Source organism: Procambarus clarkii, unplaced genomic scaffold (assembly GCF_040958095.1).
Source record: "Procambarus clarkii isolate CNS0578487 unplaced genomic scaffold, FALCON_Pclarkii_2.0 HiC_scaffold_131, whole genome shotgun sequence".
In the NCBI taxonomy this organism is placed as follows: domain Eukaryota; kingdom Metazoa; phylum Arthropoda; class Malacostraca; order Decapoda; family Cambaridae; genus Procambarus; species Procambarus clarkii.
Genome location: NW_027189164.1, coordinates 674,494 through 683,296, shown reverse-complemented (window position 1 = coordinate 683,296; position 8,803 = coordinate 674,494). Strand labels below are relative to the sequence as shown.

Genomic DNA, 8,803 nt, shown 5'->3' with positions numbered 1-8,803 from the left:
ATGAGACTGCCTACACATTGTGGCTAATAACCAACTCTTTTAAGTCATCGCGGCAGGATACGGACCTGCTTGTGGTGTCTTAATGGTAATTGTATCCTAACATATTTTTGTCTCCTTGGCATGGATATTTAACATCGTTTATTCAGTCTTGGGTTTATGTTCTTTCGCCATTTACAGACATTTTACATCTACCTACTTCCTCAGCCTGCCCTGCCAATTTCTAATGAATTTGTGGATTTTCTTTTGTAATACAAACATGTGTGTGCTCATCTGCTCTTCAGTTTTTATGATATTTGTCTCATCTGTCCTGCTTTATGATACTTTTACAAAGAACATGAACAAATGCTTCTATTTTAGAGAAGATATGGGATCCAGGTTTCGGAGCCGTAAAACCAACCGTCGTGATTGGTGGACGAGTTGCCAGGTTGCAGCTTCTGTACCGTGCCGGCACATAAATAGGTTCGGCTCAAGCGGCGGCAGCATCATTCCCCCGTGACTGTCTGAGCGTCTCTCATCACCTTGGTTATCTCATCATCATCATGGTAGAAGCAAAGCCTACCAAGAAGGCTGCGGCTGCTGCTGCTGTGGTGGCCACCACCAGGAAACCTCGCGTCCAGGTTGCTCACCCGAAAACTAGTCAAATGGTTCTAGCCGCGGTCGCAGCACTCAAAGACCGTAAGGGCTCGTCTCTACAAGCAATCAAGAAGTACGTTGTTGCCAACAACAAAGTCGAGGCTGCCAAGATCGCCATTTACATCCGAAGATTTCTCAAGAAAGCAGTGGCTGACGGCATTCTTGTTCAGACCAAGGGAAGTGGAGCTAGTGGATCATTCAAGCTGGCCGTAGCAGAGAAGAGGGCCGTTCTAACTCCCAAGAAAGCCACCACAACCAAGAAACCATCTACAGCAGCAAAGAAGGCCGTGGTAACTCCCAAGAAAGCCGCCACAAGCAACAAACCACCTACAGCCTTGAAAAAGAAGCAGCAGCAGCAGCAGCTTGTTGTTGGGAACAAAAAGCCCAAAATAAAGAGAGCTTCAAAATCTCCCAAACCACCCAAGGCAAAGAAAGCTGTCAAGAAAACAACAAAGGCAAAATAAACGACGACATGCAAGCAGCATGAATACACATGACAATAAACATCCAGGCCTCCCCCCTCAGTGGAGGGGCCTCATATGATTCCAAAAAGAGTTTAGTTTTGTAGACAAATAAATCATTACTTTTGGGGTAGATTTACTCTGTATATTATATATATATATATATATATATATATATATATATATATATATATATATATATATATATATATATTATATATACACATGGGTGAGGTGATATGGTACCAAAGTTTTGGGTAAGGTGATTGACATTTACACAAGATAAAACACGAACCAATGGGAATAAAAACATAAGAATGGAAGTAACTGCAGAAGGCCTATTGGCCCATAACACAAGCACTTCCTCTTGATGCTTCTATATTGGTTCGGAGTCTTGAAGCTATAATATATATATATATATATATATATATATATATATATATATATATATATATATATATATATATATATATATATATATATATATGCACACAAAACTAAATAGTCTTGTTAGACAAATTGCCCCTATTAGAGGCAAGTTGACTAACAAGCCGAATGACTGCAATTGTTTTGAATTTGAGTTAAATCTAACATAGAAATGTAATCAAACCTAACCTAACCTATGCTAACCCAAGCTAAGCTAACCTAACCTAACCTAAGCTAACCCAAGCTAAGCTAACCTAACCTAACCTAACCTAACCTAACCTAACCTAAGCTAAGCTAACCTAACCTAACCTAACCCAGCAATTCATGATCTTAATATAATACTGTTAATTGGATAAACCAATTTGGAAAGAAATGTTCGAAAATAACAAAATTAACTGTGCTTGTTAGGAAAATTGGGCCTTGCATACTTGTCCCAATAGTGTGGTTCTCGCTTTTAGGTACGACATAAACGTATACCTAAGTTGAGAGAGAAAAAGATTCGCACTCAAACATGCATATCGATTGCCAGTCCTGAATTCTGGGTAGATATTCGTGTCCTCCCTTTTCATTTACCATCATTTGGATACTATCAAAACAGCTCTGAGAAGGATAAAATGAATAAAACGGGTAGCTCACTCATGTAAAAAGGAAGAGTTGGGAAAGATCTCTCTCTCTCTCTCTCTCTCTCTCTCTCTCTCTCTCCTCACCCCCCCCCCCCCCACCAATGATCCTGCTCTGCTAGTATATAACGTAACAAACCTTCCCCCCCCCCCCCCCTCCCTCCCCAATCAGAGTCCCTTTAAGCATGCGAGGATAAAAAATAGATTTCATAAGACCCAATGTGCTAGCTGATATCAAAACAATTTATGTTATCGTCTATTAAGCCCTTCAGTAAAAAAAGTATAGGGACCTAATTAGGTCCCGTTTTGAGGTGGTGGTGGGTGGAATCGATGGATTAGCCAAGCTCTTATCCGCCGAATCCGTAGAGGGTACGACCCTGGCGCTTCAGAGCGTACACCACGTCCATAGCAGTGACGGTCTTCCTCTTGGCGTGTTCCGTGTAGGTTACAGCATCACGGATGACGTTCTCGAGGAACACCTTCAGGACGCCACGGGTCTCTTCGTAGATGAGACCCGAAATACGCTTCACGCCGCCACGACGAGCTAAGCGACGAATAGCGGGCTTGGTGATGCCCTGGATGTTGTCACGTAGCACCTTACGATGACGCTTGGCGCCACCCTTTCCGAGTCCCTTGCCTCCCTTGCCGCGTCCAGTCATGGTGTTGAAGTTGTGTGAATCGAATTGACGAATGCCCGCACGATTTCCCGACTATATCCCATCAAGCGGACGTACTAGTAGCATTGCAACTCCTGCCTGCCCTTACTTTACGCTTGTGGTCGAGTAGACACGGCTTTCTCACAACGCTTTCAAAACTGCAGTTGCCTACTCGTCTGTTTCACGTCCCTGTGAAATGACTTTTGCACAAATCCAAAAATAGAGCAAAATCAGCGATAATAGTGATTGAGGTGAGCCGCCTGTTGGCTGCAGCCAGAGGAAGGAGGGGAGGGGCAACGGGGTGACGTAGGCGAGTCGAGCAGCCAATGGCGCTCGAGCAAGCGCCTCGAGACGGCGTATATAAGCAAAAATTTTTCGGCGCCGGCCATCACAAACCACAGTTGTTCACCATGGCTCGCACCAAGCAGACTGCTCGCAAGTCCACGGGAGGCAAGGCTCCTCGTAAGCAGCTGGCCACCAAGGCAGCACGCAAGTCTGCTCCTGCCACAGGGGGTGTGAAGAAGCCTCACCGTTACAGGCCCGGAACGGTCGCCCTGCGTGAGATCCGTCGTTACCAGAAGAGCACCGAGTTGCTCATCAGGAAACTTCCCTTCCAGCGTCTGGTGCGCGAGATTGCCCAGGACTTCAAGACCGATCTTCGCTTCCAGTCGTCTGCCGTCATGGCTTTACAGGAGGCATCCGAGGCTTACCTGGTCGGTCTCTTCGAGGACACTAACCTCTGTGCCATCCACGCCAAGCGTGTCACCATCATGCCAAAGGACATTCAGCTTGCTCGCCGTATCCGTGGAGAGCGTGCATAAGCTAAATCGACCACCCTAGTATACACCAAACTCGGCCCTTCTCAGGGCCAAAATATCCTTCTAAGGAGATTTCAGACATTCCTAGCATCAGTCATATGAATTAACCTTCATCTACACATATAATAAATAAATAAATAAATAAACAAATACACTAATTTAGGTGTCATACATACACGTGATATCAATAAATCAAGTCATTTGTAGTACAACCTGTTCTCTTACAAACAAAACGCCGTCGCTTTTCGCTCTTATGCACTGTCAAGGATCACCCACCCCCCCCCCCCCCCCCCAAAATAAAAATTGTCATACTGTACTAGAAATAAAAGCAGCTTGTATAAGTGACATACTGTCCAGTCCTGTTTTATTCTGTTTTCGGTCCTCTGGCTTAATCTGTTAAGTTAGGAGATGACATTTTAAATTAACCGTTTTCTTGACATTTTCAAACCTAAGAGGGTGGCCTGCATAGTAATCCTAATGTGGAACATAACAATGAATCTCTAATCTCTAGAAAAAAAAAAAGATACCGAGTGCTTATATGTGTTGAGAGAGAGAGAGAGAGAGAGAGAGAGAGAGAGAGAGAGAGAGAGAGAGAGAGAGAGAGAGAGAGAGAGAGAGAGAGAGAGAGAGAGAGAGACACAGACAGACAGACAGACAGACAAGACAGAGACAGACAAGACAGAGACAGACAGACAGACAGACAGACAGAGACTGAGAGAGAGAAACACACACAGACAGTTTCATAAATATTCTCATTTTATAGCTATTTGCTTTCAGTGACAGAGGTTTTTGTTATAATAGTATTGGTGTCTAACACTCACAATCTCTTTAGAAATTAAAGTGTGGCTCCAATGGAGCCGAGTTTGTTGGTTTGAGGCCAAGCCACCACCACAGGGCAGTAAGTAAGCCGTTTACTTGGAGGAGGTGTACTTGGTGACGGCCTTAGTGCCCTCAGAGACGGCGTGCTTGGCCAGTTCTCCGGGCAACAGGAGCCTTACAGCCGTCTGGATCTCCCGACTGGTAATGGTGGAACGCTTGTTGTAGTGGGCCAGGCGAGAAGCCTCGGCGGCGATGCGCTCGAAGATGTCGTTCACGAACGAGTTCATGATCGACATGGCTTTGGAAGAGATACCAGTGTCGGGGTGGACCTGCTTCAGCACTTTGTAGATGTAGATGCTGTAGCTCTCCTTCCTCCTGCGCTTCTTTTTCTTATCGCCCTTGGCAATGGCCTTCTGGGCCTTTCCGGCCTTCTTGGCAGCCTTTCCAGATGCCTTGGGTGGCATGATGATGCTCGTGCTGGCTGGCGTTGCGATACAATAATGAACTTTTGCGCGAGGCGAGCTTTCCTTTTATATCCCGCTCGCGACTCAGCTCAGAGCGGGTCGCGTGGCGGAGCGCGCTGATTGGTCAGTGGCGGGCTCCCTTGATCCTGAGCGGGGTATATAACACGAAGCTCGATCTGCGGGGCGGCATAAAACACCACAAACCCACAACAGCAGCAGCAATGTCAGGACGCGGCAAGGGAGGCAAAGTGAAGGGCAAGTCAAAGTCTCGCTCCAGCAGGGCCGGACTTCAGTTCCCCGTGGGCAGAATTCACCGTCTGCTGCGTAAGGGCAACTACGCCGAACGCGTCGGTGCTGGCGCTCCTGTCTACCTGGCAGCCGTCATGGAATACCTCGCTGCCGAAGTTCTGGAGCTCGCCGGTAATGCCGCACGTGACAACAAGAAGACCCGTATCATCCCACGTCACTTGCAGTTGGCCATCCGCAACGACGAAGAACTCAACAAACTTCTGTCTGGCGTAACCATTGCACAGGGAGGTGTTCTTCCAAACATTCAGGCAGTTCTTTTGCCAAAGAAGACAGAGAAGAAGTAAGCACTTCTGCCACCCACCACGACAAATACCATAACCAGGCTCCATCCGGAGCCACACACACTTTAATAGAGAGATTCAAGTAGACAATCAACTTTCAAACATTAATAATAACATTTATATTGATTTCATTTGGAATGTGTACATAACAAACAAACAAAACAAAATTATAGGGGATATTCAGCATCACTTGGAATATTAACCAATCATATAAATCCAATATATATTTTATATTTTACTTTAAGCGAGGAATTCATATTATATTAATTTTTAATCATACAAATGAACAAAAGCAATTCTTCACTAGACGTAATGAATGAATAAATGATCAAGGTTTTAATGTGTTTCATGAATATATATATATATATATATATATATATATAATATATATATATATATATAATATATATATATATATATATATATATTATATATATAATATAATATAATATAATATTTATAATACTTGTGAACCAGAATATGTTTGAGCAGCAGCGATCGTGCCTGCCATTGGCCGAAGTGCAACAATTCAAATAATTTAAAGGGCCTGCTCGGGTATATAAGAGAGGCTGGGAGACTGGGGCCGGTGGTGGGTGATGGGTGATGAGTGATGGTGTGGTGTGGTATGGTGTTGTTAAGAGTTGATTTACGGCCAGCCAGCCAGCTGCAGCCAAGGCAGGGCAGGGCAGGGCAAGGCAAGGCAAGGCAAGGCAAGGCAAGGCAAGGCAAGGCAATAACAGGACAGGACAGGCAAGGCAAGGCAAGGCAAGGCAAGGCAAGCAGGCGGGCAGGCGGGCGGGCGGCGCGGGCGGGCGGGCGGGCGGCAGGCAGGCAGCCAGCCAGCCAGCCAGCCAGCCAGCCAGCCAGCCAGCCAGCCAGCCAGCCAGCCAGCCAGCCAGCCAGCCAGCAGGCAGGCAGGCAGGCAGGCAGGCAGGCAGGCAGGCAGGCAGCAGCCAGCCAGCCAGCCAGCCAGCCAGCCAGCCAGCCAGCCCACTCCCACTTTGTATTTATATGCATTCAATTTATATTCAAACATTATATATGTTAAGGGCCTAGTTTTAGTGTTTATTTTAAAAATGACAAACATCGAGTCGTTTTACCAGTCCTTTAGCGTTAACGGTGATGCATTTTAAAACTGAACAGAAATCACCTTTTCTGGATATATCAAATATCGAATCCGCTTAATGTGCCTACAATTCAATCATTCAAAAAATACATAATTTACATCATGCCTTTTCATAGAACAGACAATAAGATTTGAGACAATAAGAACTTTACTTTTATAACTAAAGTTGCACAATTATACCAACTCTATGGTGGCTGGGTGGTAAGGTGTGTGGCTGGTATTTTGGAAGTCGCGAGTTCAAACGACCCAATGGGAATAATACTTTTTTTTTTTTGCCATACAATCTTCCTAATACTATTATGTAGGTTTGTGTGTGTGTTTTTTTATTCATTCTTTGGTTTTATAGATGACATACATATTGACTCCTTTTACCGGTCCTTAATTAGGCTCTGGGGAAGCAATGGTGGTGGTGGTGGTGGTGGTGCATTTAAAACTAAACCAAAAATCACCAGTTCTGGACGCGTCAAATATCATATCCGCTTAATGTGTCTACAACCTAATTACTTAAAACTACACTATTTAATTCATTCATATCATGTGCATATTGGTCATTATGCTCATACAACCGACATCAAAATTTATTTTCATTATTAGAATCATACATTTCATCAAGTAATACAGATACAAAGAGATTTTCTTTCTGAGAAGACCGTTAGTATTGGCTTGCAGGCAGGCAGGCAGGCAGGCATTTGAGGGTTATTATTTCGCCTGTTGATTGGGGGGAGGGTTGATGTGTTAGGGGGTTTTCGGTTAGATGTGGTGGTGGTGATTGGTGGTGATTGGTGGTGATTGGTGGTGATTGGTGGTGATTGGTGGTGGTGGTGGTGGTGGTAGTAGGTGGGAGTTGGGGGGGGGGGGGGGAGGGAAGGGGAGGGGAATGATGGTCTGTGGATTCGTTCTCCGTACCCTTTACATATAAGCAAAAATATGCCTTCTTGTGGGTATAGAAACATTAACACAAATTATATCAGTAACTGATATTGTAGCCTTTTAAACAGAAAAGATTTGTACATACAAATACTTTTTAATTATCATTTATTTGTGGAAATGGCATTTACGTCATTAAATTGATACCTCAGCATCAAGCTTGTGTCCTGCAGCAGTGGTCCAGTGGTAAAGTGTATATAAGTGATGCGTATTCTTGGAGTTGCGAGTTCAAACCCGGATTAAGCTATATATATATACAACATGTTTTGTTTTGGTTGTTTGTTTTTGTATAAAGCCTCACACAATATCTATATTAAGCGAGTTTGTTTTAAACATGACATACATATTAATTCATTTTACCAGGCCTTATTCCACACAACTCCGTGAATTTCCCGTGGAGCCAGCCATTCAAACAAAAACAAACGAAACAAAACAAAACAAAACAAAAAACATTATTGCCAACAGCATTTGGTGTTCCCAGGCGGTCACCCATCCAAGTACTAACCAAACCCAACGTTGCTTAACTTCGCTGATCGGACGAGAAGCGGTGTTCTCAACGTGGTATGGCCGTTGGCATGAGACTGCCTACACATTGTGGCTAATAACCAACTCTTTTAAGTCATCGCGGCAGGATACGGACCTGCTTGTGGTGTCTTAATGGTAATTGTATCCTAACATATTTTTGTCTCCTTGGCATGGATATTTAACATCGTTTATTCAGTCTTGGGTTTATGTTCTTTCGCCATTTACAGACATTTTACATCTACCTACTTCCTCAGCCTGCCCTGCCAATTTCTAATGAATTTGTGGATTTTCTTTTGTAATACAAACATGTGTGTGCTCATCTGCTCTTCAGTTTTTATGATATTTGTCTCATCTGTCCTGCTTTATGATACTTTTACAAAGAACATGAACAAATGCTTCTATTTTAGAGAAGATATGGGATCCAGGTTTCGGAGCCGTAAAACCAACCGTCGTGATTGGTGGACGAGTTGCCAGGTTGCAGCTTCTGTACCGTGCCGGCACATAAATAGGTTCGGCTCAAGCGGCGGCAGCATCATTCCCCCGTGACTGTCTGAGCGTCTCTCATCACCTTGGTTATCTCATCATCATCATGGTAGAAGCAAAGCCTACCAAGAAGGCTGCGGCTGCTGCTGCTGTGGTGGCCACCACCAGGAAACCTCGCGTCCAGGTTGCTCACCCGAAAACTAGTCAAATGGTTCTAGCCGCGGTCGCAGCACTCAAAGACCGTAAGGGCTCGTC

At 44.5% G+C, this 8,803-nt stretch overlaps 1 non-coding gene across 1 annotated transcript; it reads right to left on the bottom strand.

Moving 5' to 3' along the window:
• Positions 1-7,996: 7,996 nt before the first annotated feature.
• On the bottom strand, positions 7,997-8,115 carry LOC138360935 (5S ribosomal RNA). Its single transcript, XR_011226711.1, has one exon. It is a non-coding gene; the product is annotated as a 5S ribosomal RNA (ribosomal RNA).
• Positions 8,116-8,803: the final 688 nt, after the last annotated feature.